Source organism: Piliocolobus tephrosceles, chromosome 2 (assembly GCF_002776525.5).
Source record: "Piliocolobus tephrosceles isolate RC106 chromosome 2, ASM277652v3, whole genome shotgun sequence".
Lineage (NCBI taxonomy): Eukaryota > Metazoa > Chordata > Mammalia > Primates > Cercopithecidae > Piliocolobus > Piliocolobus tephrosceles.
Genome location: NC_045435.1, coordinates 99447258 through 99467136, shown reverse-complemented (window position 1 = coordinate 99467136; position 19879 = coordinate 99447258). Strand labels below are relative to the sequence as shown.

Sequence of the window (19879 nt, the reverse complement as noted above, 5' to 3'; positions counted from 1 at the left end):
CACTCCAGCCTGGGCGACAGAGCGAGACTCCGTCTCAAAAAAAAAAAAAAAAAAAAAAAAAAATTAAATTTGCTTTCCTAAAGCAGTAAAGTTATCTGTTATATCAAAAGTAGTTAAAATGTGGTAATGAAGGAACACTAAGATATACAGGGTTCAAAATGAAAACAATGGAAAAAGATAATCCATGATTCTTTAACGAAGATGTATATAGCCCACCTCTGAGAAAGCACCCTGATATGTATTCCAAGGCTTTTCCCAGCTCTTTACCACTTTCTTTCTCTGCGTGTCTTTATTTCTTTTCTTTTTCTTTTTTTTCCCCCTGAGGATGAAACGAAGGCTGAGACAGAGAAGGGAAAATAAGATAATGGGAATAAACTGAAAAGGAAGAAAGAAAAATACTAGTTTATTCTTTCTCCTCACACTGAATCCTAAATACATTATCATCATCATCATTCTCATCATCATAAATGTGAACAACTGCAAATAACTGACAGCAAAGGAAAACTAAATTTCCTCCAGTCACAATCTAATCTAAAGCAAAAAAGTGGGGGTGAAGGAGTCCATGCCGAATTCTTCAAACAATCTTGACTTTAATACAAAGCTGCAGTTAAATATGGTGACATGAACTTTGGTCTAAGGGTGGAACACTAAGTTCTTTAACAGCTTTCTAGCCTAAGAAGTGACATCAGTTAAAGAACTTTAAACTCAAGTGTTTCATTCACTAAGTATAAACAAATCAAGGTTTTCACAAGACACCACATAGTACAAACTAAGAGTTTAAAGATAAAACTTAATGATACTATATAGTACCACAGGAAAAACAGAATGAGAATTTGGGAAGAAGCTAATTTATCTATCTGAACTCAAAATAATCCTGTAGAATAGTCCATTATTCCAACAGTCCTTTTGACCCTATCGACAAATATGAAGGTCTCTGAATTGGACTGCTATTTTAACTGGGGCCCTCCGTATGCCAGTAACAATAACGCTTTTTCCCTATTGTAAAACATTTGACCGATTTTTGGCAAACACTCTCATATAATCAGAAGATAACATCAATGCTGGCATAATCCCTATGCTCTTTCTTGTGCACATTTTTCTTAAAACTTTCCTCCTGGCCGGGCGCAGTGGCTCATGCTTGTAATCCCAGCAATTAGGGAGGCCAAGGTGGGTGAACAACGTGAGCCCAGGAGTTGGAGACCAGCGTGAGCAACATGCGGACACTCCGTCTCTACAAAAAATACAAAAATTGGCCCTGTGTGGTGGTATATGCATGTAGTCCCAGCTACTTGGGAGGCTGAGGTGGGAGAATCACCTGAGCCCAGGAAGTCGAGGCTGCAGTGAGCTGTGTTCATACCACTGGACTCCAGCGTGGGCATGAGAGTGAGATCCTGTCTCAAAACAAACTAACAAACAAAACCTTTACTCCTTAGTTTTCCTTAATAAGAGGAAGAAGCAGGGGAGGAGGAGGTAGCAGCAAAAACTTGGATCCTCGGATATACAGGCTAAGTAGATATTCACCCCAAAACCTACCCTTAATCTTCTGAAGGCAAAATGTCCTTTACAACTCCCCCTTCTGTGGTTGCTACTGATCCTAAACCACAGGCCTTCCTGACTTGCAGTAGGACCAGGCCAGATTATGGTTATGTGGTAGGTTCTGTCAGGCAAGCTTTGACAAGGTCTCAAAATAGACCCTGGGCACATGCCAGGGAAGCTGTCACTCACGAGTTCCAACTTCATCAAACTATAGCCCTTCAGCATGTAATTTTTTTTTCTCTCTAGTGTCTCTTTCATTTCAAAAAGGCAAAGAATCCTGAACCTCCTCCTGGCCACAAGTAACCTGTATAACATTAAAATGTAAAACCTAAGCTTCCTTTATTCTGTTTACAAACACTTTGCAGAATAAAGATTGAATCTGTACCTACTTCCTGCCTTGAGAAAGTAATCCATCAATAGCACTATGGTTTGCAAGAGGATTTTTGGATCTCAAACTCCACAGAGGTTTATTTTATCATGTATAGATTAGGATGTGGAACGTAAAGGAAAAGAGAAGGTAGATTATTTACTTCTTTCCTGACTAATAATATAGTAGCTGACTTATGCAGGGCAAGAAGTTAAACTATACACAATGCTTTTAATTGATACTGGTCATAAAATTCTGAAACAATCAACCTACTATAAGATGTAGTCATTTAATTATTTTCAAATATAAATGCTTCTATATGACAGCACCAGTCTTCAAACCACAATATTTCTACTTTTACCAATACAAATAAAATTAATCACCTGACACTCAAATGTTTTCAAGTACTTGATAAAATACACTTGCAATATTTTTTAAATGGAGAGATGGATTAAGAATACAAAGTAATTAAGAGTTCCTTTCCCCTTCCACAAGCCCAAGAAATAAGTTAAATTCCATTATAAATAAAGCCAATATAGGATTGAAATAATTTTAACTTTTCATAACTTCAGTCCCAATCTTACAGTCACACTTTGAAAATACACTCTGTATAGACACTTACTAACTACTGCAAAGACTCAGATATGAATTGTTCATTATAGCAGTGTTTGTAGCAGGCTAAAAACAACCTAAATATCTGTTAGTAGAAAATGGTAAAATAAATTCTGGAAAATGAATAAATTATGGTTCATCTACACTAGCAAGACATGCAGTCTTTAATAAAAAAGTAAGAAATGTGCTAAATACAAAAATATCTTCATAGGTCAAAGATAAGAATGAAAGATACAGTATATTTCTCCTAGACATATGTGATTGTATATGGTTGCTTGGATTGGGGGTTGGGGTAAGGAAAGGCTGGGAGTTCGTGGTGGAAAGCAGACTTTCTTTTCATCATATACCACATTTTAAAATGTTTTATCAATTTTTAAAAGTCCCATAAACATCTACTGAACCTATGAAGCATTCTCCTTCTATAATGCCATTTCTTCCCCCTCCCTAATTATCTCTACTTTTATCTATTGCGCTCCCTACCACTAGGCTAAAACAAATGCATACATATGTTCCCTATGAAATGGAATTATCTCTTGACCTCCCCATCAAAATAAATGAATAACAGAACTAATGAAAAAGTATAACGCATGATCAACCCAGCTTTTAGCCTAGGGTTTGACTCCTTTGAAGTCCAGCATAATTTATTATAAGCCAAAAACTTCATGAGGTAAGTTTTGTTCAATTCCTTCCTTCTGAAGTTTTAAAAGTTGAGTTTTATTGGCCGGGCACGGTGGCTCACGCCTAAAATCCCAGCACTTTGGGAGGCCGAGGCGGGCAGATCACGAAGTCAGGAGATCGAAGCCATCCTGGCTAACACGGTGAAACTCCGTCTCTACCAAAAAAAACAAAATCAGCCGCGCATGGTGGCGGGCGCCTGTAGTCCCAGTTACTGAAGAGGCTGAGGCAGGAGAATGGCGTGAACCTGGAAGGCAGAGCTTGCAGTGAACTGAGATTGTGCCACTGCACTCCAGCCTGGGCAACAGAGCGAGACTCTGTCTCAAAAAAAGAAGAAAAAAAAAAAAAGTTGAGTTTCATTTATTTATTTATTTTTGAGACAGAGTCTCACCCTGTCTCCCAGGCTGGAGTGCAGTGGTGCTTTCAGGGCTCACTGCAGAGCTCATGTGGCTTTCCCACCTCAGCCTCACAAGCAGCTGAGACTGCAGGCACACACCACCAACTAATTTTTTTGCAGAGACAGGGTCTCACTATGTTGCCAGGACAGGTCTTGAACTCCTGGGCTCAAGCACTCCTTCTGCCTTGCCCTCCAAAAGTTGAGTTTCAAATGATGATCACAGATTATATTCTTTATTTGCAAACTGGACAAACTAGTACATTTTCCCCATTAAAGGACCATCTCTCAATTTAAATGTTCCAGATGGAAAGCAACTACCTAAAAGGAAAAAGCTATGAAACAGCCTCTATTTTGCAGGTGCAATGGATAATGATCCTAAGATAAAGACAGAAGAATTTTATTTCATTTTGAATGATCCTCGTCAACATTCCCAACATACTGCAAGAATTATTTTTTTTCTATATATCATCAACTCTGTTCCTTCTCACACTAGCAACGGGCTAAACAATCCACAAAGAGTTTTGCAAGAAATTGCTCCCTCCCTCTTGCTAAATTCACGTCTAATAAAGATTTGTTTTTGTTTTGAGAGACAGAAATACTTTGCCAAACGCATTCTCCATATCACCTTTTCCTTTCGTTACGGAGATACTTAAATCCTGACCTGGAAAGGTTTCCCTTGCGTATTTACCTATCAAGATTGTCAGTTACGGTGATTTCCACAAGGGATTTTCCAAAAGGGAATCTGTGTTCACAGGGAACTGAAACTCTTTAGTCACTATTAGCTGGACAAAAATCAAAAGCAACATTAGGGAACACTCTGAATATAATGGATATCCAAAGTAAAAAAAGATGTCAAAATTTAGTGAAAGAAGTAAAGGAATTTAGTACGCTAGACCAACAGGACAGACTTGTCATTACTTTATAACTAGCTAAAGTTCTTCATAAATGAAAATCAAGGTAAAAATCAGCTGAACTCCAACAGAAGGAAAAGAAAAACAAGGCTAAGGGTATCAAGAACTCTGTGATTTCAACCTTATTTTACTTAACATTTTAAAGTCAAAAATGATCAAATTACATTTCAGCAATAAAAAGCTATTTCTAGTTTAAAGTGAATCCATTCCAATCACAACTTCAATACACACTTTCTTCTAGAACAGAACTTAAATAATAACTCATGTAGTTTCATTCTACATTTTTAAAGACAGAATCACAAAAATGGGTGATGCTTTCCACTCAAAAGACTATTTTGTATAGTGCAAATTCTTTTGGTGAACATTTTCGTACCTTAGTGATGGTAGCTCTCCTTTCCACTGACACTTACTTCTAGACCCCTTCATTTATCTTTCCACATCTGGCAAAAAAAAATGGGGGGAAGGGTAAAATCAAAACAATCACTTAAAAACCAACAGACTATTCTAAATTCGAGCATTCTGCAAATACTTCAACTTTTATTTCATTACCATTCTTCATGATGATAAATATCCAGCAACGGACCTAACAAAACATAATACAACATTTTCTATTAAATGAGTAAAGAATGCCGTCTCATTAGGCAGACACGAACTTAGCTTTTCTCTATTTCAATTTTCAGATTCATAGCAATGATTCACAAAGTGAGTGATCTACCTTCGAAATGAATCACACTTTCCGAAATTCTTATTCTACATAAGTATATTATAATACTAGGTCATTATCTCTGTATCTGTTAAACAGAGCATGATCTTGGTTAAACAGGGTTAGTGCTGCAAGATATTCAAACCGCAACAACCTTGGAGTCCCTGACAACTAACTCTATTTGCAACACTGCATTCTCCAATAATTGCACTTTTTCATATAGATTTATCCCCCAAAAAAAAGTTATCTTGAAAAAATATTATTTTAAACACTGATTAAGAACTTATACATCCACACCCTGCTCTCCCTCTCTGTTCCATTACTGCATCCACATTCTCTTCCAACTATGACAACATAAAAAAATTAAGAAATACTCTTATCCTTACATATCATTTTTAGTCAACCAATCCACCCTACAATTTTTTTGTTTAGAGTAGAAATGCTGAGTTATTAAATGGAAACTCAAAGAAAACCAGCTACTAACAGTTAAGGTTTAGGATACAATATTTATCTAGTCATGTCTCAGCAGCCTGTATTTGTATCTCCCACGGTGGAAAAAGTAAAGCAAACACTTGAACTTTTTTCTAAGAAAGAAAAAGAAGTGGGTTTCCTTAGGTCCTCCTGCATCCTGCTGGTTACTCACAGGCAGGGTCGACTGCAGCTCTATAACTTAACAATCTGGGTGTCAAAAACGCCTCATATTAGTCAAGTATTAACCCAGCTAGGGCCTGTTAAACCCGCGCTCCAGCTCAGGTCAAGGAAGAAGTAAAATTCCCAAAAAATGCTACGCCCTACACCGTCCTGACACCGTTCCCTGGGGGTGCTCATCCCAGGACAGAACTGGAGTTTGGCGTCTAGGGAGGAAGAGAAGGCGCCTGGGGCACCCGAAACGGAGGGACAGCTGCCCAATTTAATTTCTCCCACAGTGGGAGTAACACGTACCTTTCCCCTGCGCGGAGGAAGGGTGAGCGTTAGAAATCAGACGGGATGTCTGAGAACGCCGCAGGCAGGGGGCGACCCCAGTCCGGGAGCCCGCCGGGGGCCGGCCAGTCCCCAGGGAAGCCTCGCCCCCTAGCCGAGGTCAGAGGCGGCGCGGATCCCACGGGACTGCGGAGGCCGGGAGGGAGGTCCCCAACTCCTTGTTCCCTGCTCCCACCGGGCTGGCGGGAGAAGCGGCCCTTACCTGGGTTAGGGCGCGCGCTGTGACTGCGTCGCTGTCCGGGAAGGGCCGAAGAGCGGCTCGCCCGCCCGGCGCCCGCTGGGGCTAGGGGCGAGGGGCGCAGCTGGACGACTCAGTCCTGGGTCCCCCGGCAGGCGGGCGGGGATGGACGCGGCGGCTCCCGGCACCGGCAGCCGGCTAGTCGGTCAGGCTGATGTGCCCTCTGCGCCGCGGCTGAGACAGCGGGAACCGGCCCCGGGAGTAGCCGCAGCCTGAGCGGCCGACTGAGGAGGCAAAGGATGGGCGGGGCCACAGGGTCGACGACCCGCTCACCCGGAAGCAGTTGTGACCGTGCCTGCCCGGGAGTGGCGTTTGCCGCAGGCCGGCCTTGCACCCCGCTGGGCAAAGTACCCGGGGCTGTCAGACGGCGAGCTGAGCCCTGGGCCGGCGGGTGAGGTTCCCCAAGCGGCGATGCTCCTTGCTCCCTGTTCCGCCATTGCGAGCCGTTAGGGCCAAGCTGGAGGGAGGGCGGCGAGGCGCGGCTGCCGGTAGGGCGGGGCCCTGGGCTGCTGGTGGGGTGGAGGCTGGAGGCGGCCTTGGGCGGGTGGCTTCTCTGGGTCTCACGGTTCCTGCCCAGGCTTTCCGAACCAGGACCAGTGCCAGTAATGTGAACTGACACTTGTTCCGGTTCAGGGCTTCCCTTCCTCTGGTTGCCCCTAAACCCTGCGGCCTGGTGGGCTTGGGCAAGTGGGCTGGAGTAACGTTCTGTTAGGAAACGAGTATGCGAGGGAGGGAGGGTGGGTGTGGTCGAAATGCCCAAGCTTCATTTCAAAAATGAAGACGCATGACCTTAAAATTATTTCTGGAGGAGAATACTTGCCCGAGAGGTGGAGTGGGGGACGGAGAGCGGGATGGATGGGGGAGTATAAAGTCTGTTAAAAATCTGATAGACACGGACTTGTCATTTATTCCGGAAGTATCTAACGAGGCCCACCAGGTTCAAGCCACTGGGGAAGTACCAGGGTTATGCATTTGGAAAGCTTACCTTAGTGGAATAGACGGACTGAAGCAAACAAACAAAGGTAATGACAGGTGTAGTAAGGCTTTGCAGGACACAGAGTGATGAAAAAGATTTTGTGAACGAGGCCTCTGGCTGGATAGGATGGCTAGAGAAGACCTCTAGGAGGAAGTGATAGTTGAGGAGCCCTCTAACAAAAAAGGCACGAAATACACCTAACCACAACTTTACATACAGGGACTGCAGATTCCAGAAGCCCCTGAATAAGCCCACTAATTCCATGTTGAGCACCTGTCTCTAAAGCCTTCTAAGGGCTGTTTCTGTGCTGCCCACTTCCCCTGCAATTTCAGAAGGCTTGATCACCCTTATAGTTTATGGGGGCTGCCACTGTGGCACTAATGGGGGAGGTTCGAGAGACAAGGAGAATTATACCCATCAGCTTTGAGAAACAAATTCTTTACCTTTTCACTGTTTCTATGTCACTATATTTCTCAGAGCCATGAGTAAACATTAAAACTATGATTTTTACATTGGTATGTTATGATCTGAATAAAATGATTAATGACATCTTTTGCCAAATTTGTTGAAGACAAAGGAAGAGGATCTATTCAGATGCAGTACCTGAATAATACCAAAAACCCAACATGTATTAAATATTAACGACATAATTAATAGAAAGATTGTCAGGGCCGGGCGCGGTGGCTCACCCCTGTAATCCTAGCACTTTGGGAGGCCAAGGTGGGCGGATTACGAGGTCAGGAGATCGAGACCATCCTGGCTAACACAGTGAAACCCCGTCTCTACTAAAGAATACAAAAAATTAGCCAGGCGTAGTGGCGAGCGCCTATAGTCCCAGCTACTCCGGAGGCTGAGACAGGAGAATGGTGTGAACCCAGGAGGCGGAGCTTGTAGTGAGCCGAGATAGCGCCACTGCACTCCAGCCTGGGCGACAGAGCAAGACTCCGTCTCAAAAAAAAAAAAAAAAAAAAAAAGAAAGATTGTCTGGATAATTCAATAGATTCTCTTGCCCTTTTAATTTTACTCCTTAGCCACTTGTTTTGATTCATGCAAACCAGCAGAAACATTTTGCATTGTGTTTCTGGGAAAACGGACTGGGAGGTAGCTAACACTTACTGATCACTTTCTATTTACACAGCATTGTGCTAGGAACTTAAATATCTCTTCCACTATTAGGACTAACCTTGAGATGTGGGTATCATTGTACCCACTTTAGTAACAAAGACATTGAGATTCAGAGAGATTGTGACATACCTAACGTAGCAAAACTAGTAGCTGGAAGAGCCAAAAATTGAACTCAGATCTCTCTGGCCCTACTAAATGCATCACCATAAATTATTTCATGGGCATGAATTGATTTCTTTCTGCCAAATGTATGTGTTCCTAGATCTTTTTGTAATATTCTGACATGGGAATGCCCCCAGGTCTGTGAGGACTGGCTTCTCTGGGGTTGTATCAATAGATGAAGGAAAATTTTGCAATTGTTTATACAGTTTGGGGGTTTGAGGTGGTACAATTTGTACATTTTTGTTACTTTCATAGCAAATTCTTCAGTTTTCTTTGATGAGGCCAAGAAATAAATTTTTTCCTTTCTTAAGAGCAAATACTTTTGTGGTTTTCACAAAAGTTGTCTTTCACAAACACAATAATACTGTGTATATAATAATAATAATAAATTTATAATAATATAAAATAAATTAATAATAATAATAATAAAACACATCTTGAAGATGTGAAAGATCATTAGTTCATACATTAAAAGTAGGATACCACTTTTGAAAGCCTAATATTTTTATTAGTAAAGTGTGTCTAGACCAAGCGCAATGACTCACACCTGTAATCTCACTACTTTGGGACACCAAGGCAGGTGAATTGCGTAAACTCAGGAGTTCAAGACCAGCCTGGGGAACATGGTGAAACCTTGTCTCTACAAAAAAATTAGCTGGGCATGGTGGCATGTGCCTGTTAGTCTCAGCTACTTGGGAGACCCAGGTGGGAGAATTGCTCAGACCCAGGAGGTCAAGGCTGCAGTAAGGTGTGATCAGGCCACTGCCCTCCAGCCTGCATGACAGAGCAGGACCCTGTCTCAAAAAGAAAAAAAAAAAAAAAAGTGTGTCTGTGTGTGTGTTAGAAACATTTTTCTAATTTTATTTAACTCCTTACAAGTCTGTGGAAACCTATGTATATTTGTTTTAAGTTCTCCTTGTAAGAATTCCTATCTAGATTTATTATTTTTTGATGTTGTTATTTTTCTCTTTTTTATGTTTTATTTGGAAATAATTATTAAAAAGTTGCAAAAATAGTACAGCGGTCCTGTGTAGTATTTGCCCAGTTTACCCTATTGGTATCTTACATACCTATAATACCTTATTAAAACCAGGAAATTTACATACTACAGTCTTCTTTAGGTTTTTAATTTATTTTTATGTTTCATATCAAAAAGTTTCCATTTTGCAATAATTCATTTCTATTATATTTGACTTGGCCCTTCCTCTCCTAAATTAGCAAATGTTAATAAGCTTGTCCTGCTGCTCATCTTGAATTACAAGTTTATTTTTAAAATTATCTGGGTCAACAATATTGAAAGTGATTCATTTGTAAGGTTGTTGCTTTCTCTGGTCATACTGTTCCATGTCATCCTGCCCTAATAAACCTGCAAAATTATACAGCTTGTGTGTGTATATTTTAATACATCTTCTGACCACTGCAGTTTTTTCACAGATTGTTATCAAAGGAAAACAAAGAGGAATACAAGATATCCTCATTTGACTGGCTTTTTAAAAATGTTTCTAAACATCTAACTGTCAAAACAAGAATATTGGGTGGGCATGGTAGCTAACGCCTTGTAATCCAGCACTTTGAGGGGCCAAGGTGGGCAGATCCCTTGAGCCCAAGAGTTCAAGACCAGCCTGGGCAACATGGTGAAATCCTGTCTCTACAAAAAAAAAAAAAAAAGCTGGTTGTGGTGGTCCACACCTGTAGTCCCAGCTACTCCACAGGCTGAGGTGTGGATGACTTGAGTCCTGGAGGTCAAGGCTGCAGTGAGCCATGACTACACCACCGCAAGCCAGCCTGGGTGACAGAACAAGATCCTATCTCAAAAAAAAAAAAAAAAAAAAAAAAATGCTGTGGTTTGTTATTTAGTATGCAAAATCTCACTTATGGCTAATTCTGGTTCTACATGGATTCTCCTACCCAGGGCACTCACCCTTTACTTCACCAGAGAATAAACAGGAAAAAAATGAAGGGTAAATTACTTTGTTCAATCTTAGTCTTGAGGAAAGGTTAATGAGGGGAAAATTTGGGACTTTGTATAGGTATCAATTATGTTATGAATCACTTATTATCAAGTGATGGTTTTTCTGCATTATATACTTAGTATAAATGAGTAAAAAACACCCTTCATATTACAGCTTATTTAACAAACTATTATTTATCTGCTGTGTGTCAGGCACCCAGTTAGATACTTGACACAGGGACAAAACAATCTCTGCCCTTAAGGAGCTAGAATGCCAGAGTTTCTGTTGATATATATTTTGTTAATGCGTGTTAAGCTCTCACTATGTGCTAGATAATTTGCAAATGCTAGACATCCAGTGGGAAGCAAAAACAAAGCTGTTTCTTTTTCTCATGAAACTGGTAAGGGAGACAATCTCACAAAAGTATCTTTAAAATCTAACACGTATTACAAAGGGTAGGTATGTGCTGCCATGAAGGCATAAAAGCATTGGGACTTGACCTAACCTGAGGTGTCAGAAATGCCTTCTTCTGGGAAGAGATGTTTCAAGCTGAGATTTAAAAGTGCCTCAGAGTATAAACTACATGCGGAAGTGGGGGAAAGCAAGAAAGAGCACATATAGAGCTCATGATAGAACCAACAGAGTCCCAGGGGCTGAAATGAGAGAATGTGAGATGAGTCTGGAGAGTTAAGGGCCCCACCATTCAGGGTCTTAGAGGCTGTGGTAAAGATTCTAATCTTTGTTATGAAATCTGCAAACCAATCGAGTTTTTCGTGAGAGCAATATGGTTTGTATTTTCAAAAGCTCACTCTGACTTCAATGTTAAGAATTCATTCATGCATAGTGGCATGCACCTGTGGTCCCAGCTACTCGGGAGGTGGAGGCACAAGAATCGCTTGAACCCGGGAGGCGTAGGCTACAATGAGTTGAGATGGTGGCACTGCACTCCAGCCTGGGCCACAGAGTAAGACTTTGCTTCAAAAAAGAAAAATTTCTAAAAAAAGAATTCATTCTTGGCCAGGTGTGGTAGCTCACACCTGTAAGCTCAGCACTTTGGGAGGCCAAGTTGAGAGGATTGCTTGGCGCCCAGGAGTTTGAGACCAGCCTAATCTATATGGTGGGACCCCATCTCTACAAAATATAAAAAAAAAATGAAAAAATTAGCTAAGTGTGGTGGTGCATACCTGTAGTCCCAGCTACTCATTCTTTAAATAAATGCATCCTGAGGGCCTGCTATAGACCAAATCCTATTCTGCACACAGAGCACACGGCAGTGGACAACAGACAAATTCCCTATCTGTGAGGATCTTACATACAGACAATATACAAATAATATATAAGATAATAGTGCTGTAAGAACATTGAAACAGGGTGAGAATGAAAAGATAGGGTGGAGTTGCTATTTTATAATCTTGAACCCTGTGAAATTACTGATTTTTAAAAATAACTTTTGACCTGAGAATGACATTACACCTTAGGTTTAAATGGTTCAATCCAGTTGTGTGACATGAGGGTCATATGGTTCAACTTAATACTCGGAAGAGTAAGAACTAATGAGGTGATCTAAAGAAAGAGAAGCAAGCCATGTAAATACCTGGGAGAAGAGCATTTCAAGAAAAGGAACAGCAAGTGCAAAGGCCATAAAACAAAAATGTGCTTGCCGTGTTTGAGGAGCAATAACAAGGCTGAAGAGTAAAGAACAAGTGGGAAGAATGGAATAGACACCAGATCATACTGGTGACCATGGTAACAAACTGGCTTTTCTCCTTTTTTTTTTTTTTTTTTTCCTTAAGACAGTCTCACTTTGTCACTCAGGCTGAAGTGCAATGGCGTGCTCATAGCTCACTGCAGTCCTGAACTTCTGGGCTCAAGTGATATTCCTGCCTTAGCTTTCTTAGTAACTGGGACTACAGGCATCCACCACCACGCCCGGCTAATTATTTTTTTTAAAAGATGGTATTTCACGAAAAATTACCTGGGCGTGGTGGCAGGTGCCTGTAGTCCCAGCTACTCGGGAGACTGGGGCAGAATGCCGTGAACCCGGGAGGCGGAGCTTGCAGTGAGCCGAGATCGCGCCACTGCACTCCAGCCTGGGCCACAGAGCCAGACTCCTCCGTCTCAAAAAAAAAAAAAAAAAAAAGAGAGATGGTATTTCATTATGTTGCCCAGGCTGGTCTTAAACTCCTGCCCACAAGTGATCCTCCCACCTCAGCCTCCTAAAGTCTTCCAAAATGTTGGGATTACAGACGTGAGCCACCACACCCAGCCTGGTTTTTCCTCTCTGAGTGAGCTAAGCCGTGGGAGAGTTTTGAGCAGAGGAACTACCCATCTGCCATTTTTTTAAAGGACTGTTCTGTTAATGGTAGAATGTAAGTGGTGGATGTAGAAGTGATTGCTGTAAAACACACAACTTTGCTGTGTGTTTGAAATTTTTCCTAATAAAATAAGAATAGTTTAAACTGGTGCATTGTGAATAGACTTTAGAGGAGCAGAAGTGAGAGCAGGAAGACCACTTAGGCTGTCACAATAATTCAGGTAGCAGTGGAAGTGGTAGGAAGTGGTTGGGGGTAGATGTGGTGTTTGAATTACAAGTTAGTAATTCAGAGGAAATACCCAGGTAGGAAATACAAATGTATGAATCCACCTAAAGATTAGTAAAACAAGGACAAATGTCTTGAGAATTAAAAGAAAATGCTCAGGAGTGTAGCCTAAAGCCTCTTACTCATGCTATTGTTCTAGGCTGCTTTTGGTTGTAGATAGTTATCAGTTATATGTTGTCGTTCAGATTATTTATATGTATTACTGTCCACAACTCACTTATGTTCTAAAGGGCTGTTTTTTTAATGTTCTTGTCTTCCCAAGCAGCGTATATGCTTTTTGAGAAAAGATCTATTTTCTTGTATACACCCCGCAATGCCATATTCCTAGAAGGCATTTACAGTGTTCACAGAATAAAAATATTTGAATACAGAGCTTTTCATGTCTTTTGTTTTTATAAAACATCAATTTTCTTATAAATGTTTAATTTAGACACTTCTGAAAATAAAGGTAGAGTTAGAATTTCCAATCTGTTGCAACTTATGCCCATTTCAGGTCAGAGAAATAAAAAGAGAGCCTTCTTGGGGGGAACAAAAAAGGCCCAGGTGTGTGCCTGTAGTAGTAGTGTCGGCTACCTTAGGAAGCTTGAGCCCAGAAGTCCAAGGCTGTATGGCACCACAATCATGCCTGTGAATAGCCACTGCACTCCAGCCTGGGCAACATAGCAAGATCCTGTTCCTTTTAAAAACAAAACAAACAAAAAAACCCAATCAGCTCTTCTCCATATTGGCTTATACTCAAACTTCATCATGTGGCAGCAAGACAGTTCTCAAAAACTTCAGTTCTAAATTCACTCCGGTCCAAGTCCAGCAAGAAAGAGATCCCTTCCAGTAGCTCCTAGATTCACTGAACCAATTACCTTGCTACAGTAATTTGTTAAAGGATATAGAGTTACCTTCCCATCCTTTAACAAATTACTGTAGCAAGGAAAACTCTTGTGCTATGATTAACCAAATTTGAGTAATATGCTTTACCTCTGGTCCACCCAAAGATCATGGACTATAGGAGAGGAGTGGTTCCCAGAAGAAAAAAACGGAGTACTATCACCAAAATATGGAAATGGACACTGATAGTGAAAACACAATACTTACTACACCAACTAACTCAAAGGCCTATGCATTGTTTCTTCCTTAAGCTTTTGAAAGAAGTTAGTCACTGCCATGGCACTCACTTTGAATCTCTTCCAATTCCACACACAATACTGCATTTTTTCCCCTGAATCATCAGGCTGTCATATATTCAGTTGCCATTGAAAAGTAAATGCATGATTATGAAAGTTAACCAGCTGGAACAGTCAGCATTTTAGCACATCACTTTTCGGGACACTCCCAACTGGTATTGCAGGTAGTTTCTTGTCCTTATAATTCTTTCCTACTGTCAAGCTACCTGAAACATATTTATTTGTCCTCTATACCCTAGGGGCAGGGTGGCTGATAACTAAGGTGCCTGGGAAACACTTCAGAAGCAAATGACAATGGACATTTCTAGATGGACTTCCAGATGTACGTTTACACTGTAGAATCTTGAAAGGAAAATTTATCTACAGATATGTCTGTTTTCAGTTTCTTTTCCTTTTTGCACTAACAAGTTATTTTCCCCACATGACGTTTAATCTACCTTATATAACATTTTTTAACATTTTAGTTCAAAATTTACTTCAGAAAATGGATGACTTTGGTGTGAAACGATTGTTGACTATTATTCTAGAATTTGGGATGGTGCCTCTAGTTTGCTGCTTCCTTGGACACCAAACATAACATTCTCTGTTCTAGGACGTGCTTCAAGTCGGTCATAAGACTGGCAGAAAATCAAACCAAACTAAATGAATAGTTGTTGAAGTTAATCTCCCATCCTGGAGCTGTGCATGCCATGGGGTAGCCAGCTATTAACAGGCACAATCCTGATCAACATCACTGCTCTGTGGTCCTGTTTATCAGAATTTCACATTGTGGAAACTAGATTTCGGCCTGGTTTCTTTAAAAAGAGATGTGATAATGAAATAATCATGTATTATAGCCATTACAATTTCTATTGTAGGAGAAAGTAGATAATGTTTTAATGTAAAACAGTAGGTTATTAAACAATATGTTCTAGATGAACATTTAACATTTTTGTTTTAATTAGCCAGGTGTGTGTGGTGACCTGTGCCTGTAGCCCTAGCTACTCAGGAGGCTGAGACGGCAGGATTTGCTTGAGTCCAGGATTTTGAGGTTACAGTGAGCTTTGATCACACTGCTGCACTCCAGCCTGGGTGACAGAGCAAGACCCCTTCTCACAAATAATTATAACAATACAAATACAGAAAAATACTAGAAAACACACCCAAATGTTGACCTTAAGGAATGGAATTATCAGTTATTTTATTTTATTTTTATTTTCTAGAATACTCAAAGGTGAAATGTACTACATCTGTGGCCAGGCACGGTGGCTCATGCCTGTAATCCCAGCACTTTGGGAGACCGAGCCAGGCAGATCACTCAAGTTTAGGAGTTTGAGACTAGCCTGGCCAACATGGTGAAACTCCGTTTCTACTAAAAATACAAAATTAGCTGGGTGTAGTGGTGCATGCTGGTAGTCCCAGCTACTTGGGAGGCTGAGACAGGAGAATCACTTGAACCCAGGAGGCAGAGGTTGCAGTGAGCTGAGATTGAGCCATTGTACTCCAGTCTGGGTGACAAGAGTGAAACTCTGTCTCCAAAAAAAAAAAAAAAAAATTGTCTATTACTGCTATGGTCTGAATGTTGTGGTCTGCTATGGTTTGTCTTGCCAAAACTCACATGTTGAACTCCTAACCCCCAAGGTGATGGTATCAGAAGATAGGGCCTTCCTGAGGCGATTAGGCCATGACAGCAGAGCACTCATGAATAGGATTAGTGCCCTTATAAAACAGACCTAAGAGACACCCCTCCCTGGTCCATTATGTGCTATTAGAATGAGAAAACAGCTGTCTGTAAGGAAGCAGGTCCTCACCAGACACCAAATCTGCTGGCACCTTGATCTTGGCCTTCTCAGCTTCCAGGATTGTGAGAAATAAATTTCAGTTGTTGATAAGCCACCCAGGCTATATATTGTTATAGCAGCCCAAATGGACTAAGACAAATACCAATACCACAGAATCAAAATAAAAAACTAAAAATTAGATCTAGGCTGGGCGAGGTGGCTGTAATCCTGTAATCCCAATGTTTTGGGAGGCCAAAGTGGGAGGATCACTTGAACCCAGGAATTCGAGATCAGCCTGGGCAACATAGCGAAACCTCGTTTTTACAAAAAAATTTTTAAAAAGTATACACGTATGGTGGCATGTGTCTGTAGTTCTAGCTACCTGGGAGCCTGAGGCAGGAGGATCACTAGAGCTAGGAATTCAAGGTTACAATAAGCTGGGATCGTGTCACTCCAGCCTGATTGACTAAGCAAGACCCTGTCTCAAAAAAAAAAAAAATCTAATTATGCTTCTCACTGCTCAAAACCATGGAAGATTTCTCACTTGTCTTACATACTTCATTTATTTTTTCATTTAAAAAAAAAAAAAAAAAAAAGCATGTACAGGGCTGGATGCGGTGGCTCATGCCCAGCACTTTGGGAAGCCGAGGTGGGCAGATCACCTGAGGTCAGGAGTTCAAGACCAGCCTGATCAACATGGTGAAACACCATCTCTACTACAAATACAAAATTAGCCAGATGTGGTGGTGCATGCCTATAATCCCAGCTACTCGGGAGGCTGAGGCAGGAGAATCACTTGAACCCAGGAGGCAGGGGTTGCAGTGAGCTGAGATTGCACCATTGCACTCCAGCCTGGGCAACAAGAGCAGAACTCCATCTAAAAAAAAAAGCATATACAGTTTGTACAGATGCTAGGAGTAAAATATACAGATGTGGCTCCTGTTCCCCCAGAACTAACTGTCTAGAAAAGATATAACAAGTAAGCTAACAGAAACAATCCAGTATGTCACAGTCAATAACAGGGTTTTATGCATCCTCCATCAAAATGCCGAAACCTTCTTTTACACATCAAATGCTGGCTTTGATAGCTAAGCTACCAAGCAAGGGGTACTCACATACAATGGCATTGACTGTCAGTCATTGCTTCAGTTTAAGCAGCATCCCTGTGGTTGTCCACATGGTATGGTAGTGTTCAGTTAGTTGAGTAGTGTTCAATTATTGGAATATTTATTTACTCTTATTTTATGAAAATGCAGATGCGAATACTAGTTATAGGAAAAGTAGGTCTTATAAATGTAATATGAATGACATAAAGATGGAAATTATTAGTAGGGCCAGGCGCAGTGGCTCACGCCTGTAATCCCAGCACTTTGGGAGGCCAAGGCGGGCAGATCGCGAGGTCAGGAGATCGTGACCATCCTGGTTAACATGGTGAAATCCTGTCTGTACTAAAAATAAAAAAATAAAAAATAAAAAATTAGCCGGGCATGGTGGCAGGTGCCTGTAGTCCCAGCTACTCAGGAGGCTGAGGCGGGTGAATGGCGTGATCCCGGGAGGCGGAGCTTGCAGTGAGCGGAGATGGCTCCACTGTACTCTAGACTGGGAAACAGAGCGAGACTCCGTCTCAAAAAAAAAAGAAAAGAAAAGAAAAGAAATCATTAGTAGGGGTGCCAGAGCAGTCAATTTTTAGCCTCAGACACCAAAAATTCACTAAATAAAAGCCAGTAAACTGGATAAAGGAAAAGGAGAAAATCAGAGAACAGGTAGAAAATCCTGGACATATTGCTCAAGTATGTTTAGAGATTTTGGTCTTACATTTTAGTTCTTCAGGAAAATATTTCTCCTTAAGGCAAAGTTTATTGTTAGATTTTTTTTTTTTTTTTTTTTTTTTTTGAGACAGAGCTTTGCTCTGTCACCCAGGCTGGAGTGCAAAGGCATGATCTCACTACAACCTCAGCCTCCTGGGTTTAACAGATTGTCCTTTCTCCTGCTTAGCCTCCCGAGTAGCTGGGATTGCAGGTGCCCACCACCACAGCCAGCTAAGTTTTTTTTTTTTTTTTGAGAGGGAGTCTTGCTCTGTTGCCCAGGATGGAGCACAGTGGTGAGATGTCGGCTCACTGCAAGCTCCACTTCCCGGGTTCACGCCATTCTCCTGCCTCAGCCTCCTGAGTAGCTGGGACTACGGGCGACCACCACCACGCCCGGCTAATTTTTTTGTATTTTCAGTAGAGGCGGGGCTTCACCGTGTTAGCCATTAGCCAGGATGGTGTTGATCTCCTGATGTCGTGATCCGCCCGCCTCGGCCTCCCAAAGTGTTGCGATTAGAGGCGTGAGCCACTGTGCCCGGCCAACACCCAGCTAATTTTTGTGTTTTTAGTAGAGATGGGGTTTCATCATTTTGGCCAGGCTGGTCTTGAACTCCTGACCTCAGGTGATCCACCTGCCTCGGCCTCTCAAAATGCTGGGATTACAGACGTGAGCCACTGTGCCTGGCCTATTGTTGGATTTTTATTTTATTATTATTATTATTATTTTTTTTTTTTGAGACGGAGTCTCGCTCTGTGGCCCAGGCTGGAGTGCAGTGGCGCCATATTGGCTCACTACAAGCTCCGCCTCCAGGGTTCACGCCATTCTCCTGCCTCAGCCTCCCAAGTAGCTGGGACTACACCGCCCGCCATCTCGCCCGGCTAGTTTTTTGTATTTTTAGTAGAGACGGGGTTTCACCGTGTAGACCAGGATGGTCTCGATCTCCTGACCTCGTGATCCACCCGTCTCGGCCTCCCAAAGTGCTGGGATTACAGGCTTGAGCCACCGCGCCCGGCCTATTATTTTTTTTTAATAGAGCCTGGGTCTCACCATGTTGCCCAGGTTGGTCTTGTACTCCTGAGCTCAAGCAATCTTTCCACATTGGCCTCCCAAAGCACAGAATGCATTTTAAATCACTTATCACATCAATGATATTAAAATTGACAAGTTCATAATGATACTAAGAAAATAGGTCGGGCGCGGTGGCTCAAGCCTGTAATCCCAGCACTTTGGGAGGCCGAGACGGGCGGATCACGAGGTCAGGAGATCGAGACCATCCTGGCTAACACTGTGAAACCCCGTCTCTACTAAAAAATATAAAAAACTAGCCGGGCGAGGTGGCGGGCGCCTGTAGTCCCAGCTACTCAGGAGGCTGAGGCAGAAGAATGGCGTAAACCCGGGAGGCGGAGCTAGCAGTGAGCTGAGATCTGGCCACTGCACTCCAGCCCGGGCGACAGAGCCAGACTCCGTCTCAAAAAAAAAAAAAAAAGAAAAGAAAAGAAATTCAGGCCAGGTGCGGTAGCTCACCTGTAATCTGAGCACTTTGGGAGGCCAAGGTGGGAGTGTCACTTGAGCCCAGGAGTTCAAGACCAACCTGGGCAACATAATGAGACTCTGTCTCTACAAAAATTTTTTAAAAAGGAAAGAAATTCACTACTTGCCTATAGAAGTTGCCATGGCAAGTTGCTAATTATATGGTAATAGTAATTGGTAAACAAAGGGAAATAACCAAATATTTGTTCTGGCTTTATTATACAAATTGTATTTCGGTGTAACCAATGAGTTTTAAAGGAAAAGTCCTTTTGTATAAATTATTTTCAACTAACAAATTTAAAAGAAATGATAGGCCAGGCGTGGTGGCTCACGCCTGTAATCCCAGCACTTTGGGAGGCCAAGGCGG

At 41.8% G+C, this 19879-nt stretch overlaps 1 protein-coding gene across 6 annotated transcripts in view; it reads right to left on the bottom strand.

Annotated features, from left to right (window-relative positions):
- Window positions 1-7143, bottom strand: part of LRRFIP2 (LRR binding FLII interacting protein 2) — a 131111-nt gene extending 123968 nt beyond the window's left edge. For 3 of the 6 annotated variants that reach the window (XM_023187550.2, XM_023187543.2, XM_023187547.2), the window contains exons 1-2: window positions 6385-7143; window positions 4872-4938 (exon numbers count right to left, since the gene is read on the bottom strand). The gene's annotated coding sequence lies outside the window, so the exon portion shown is untranslated. Of the gene's footprint in view, window positions 1-216; window positions 338-4871; window positions 4939-6384 lie in introns of all 6 variants that reach the window. The other 3 variants (XM_023187548.2, XM_023187549.1, XM_023187545.2) reach the window with 2 other exon arrangements.
- Between the last annotated feature and the right edge of the window lie 12736 nt (window positions 7144-19879).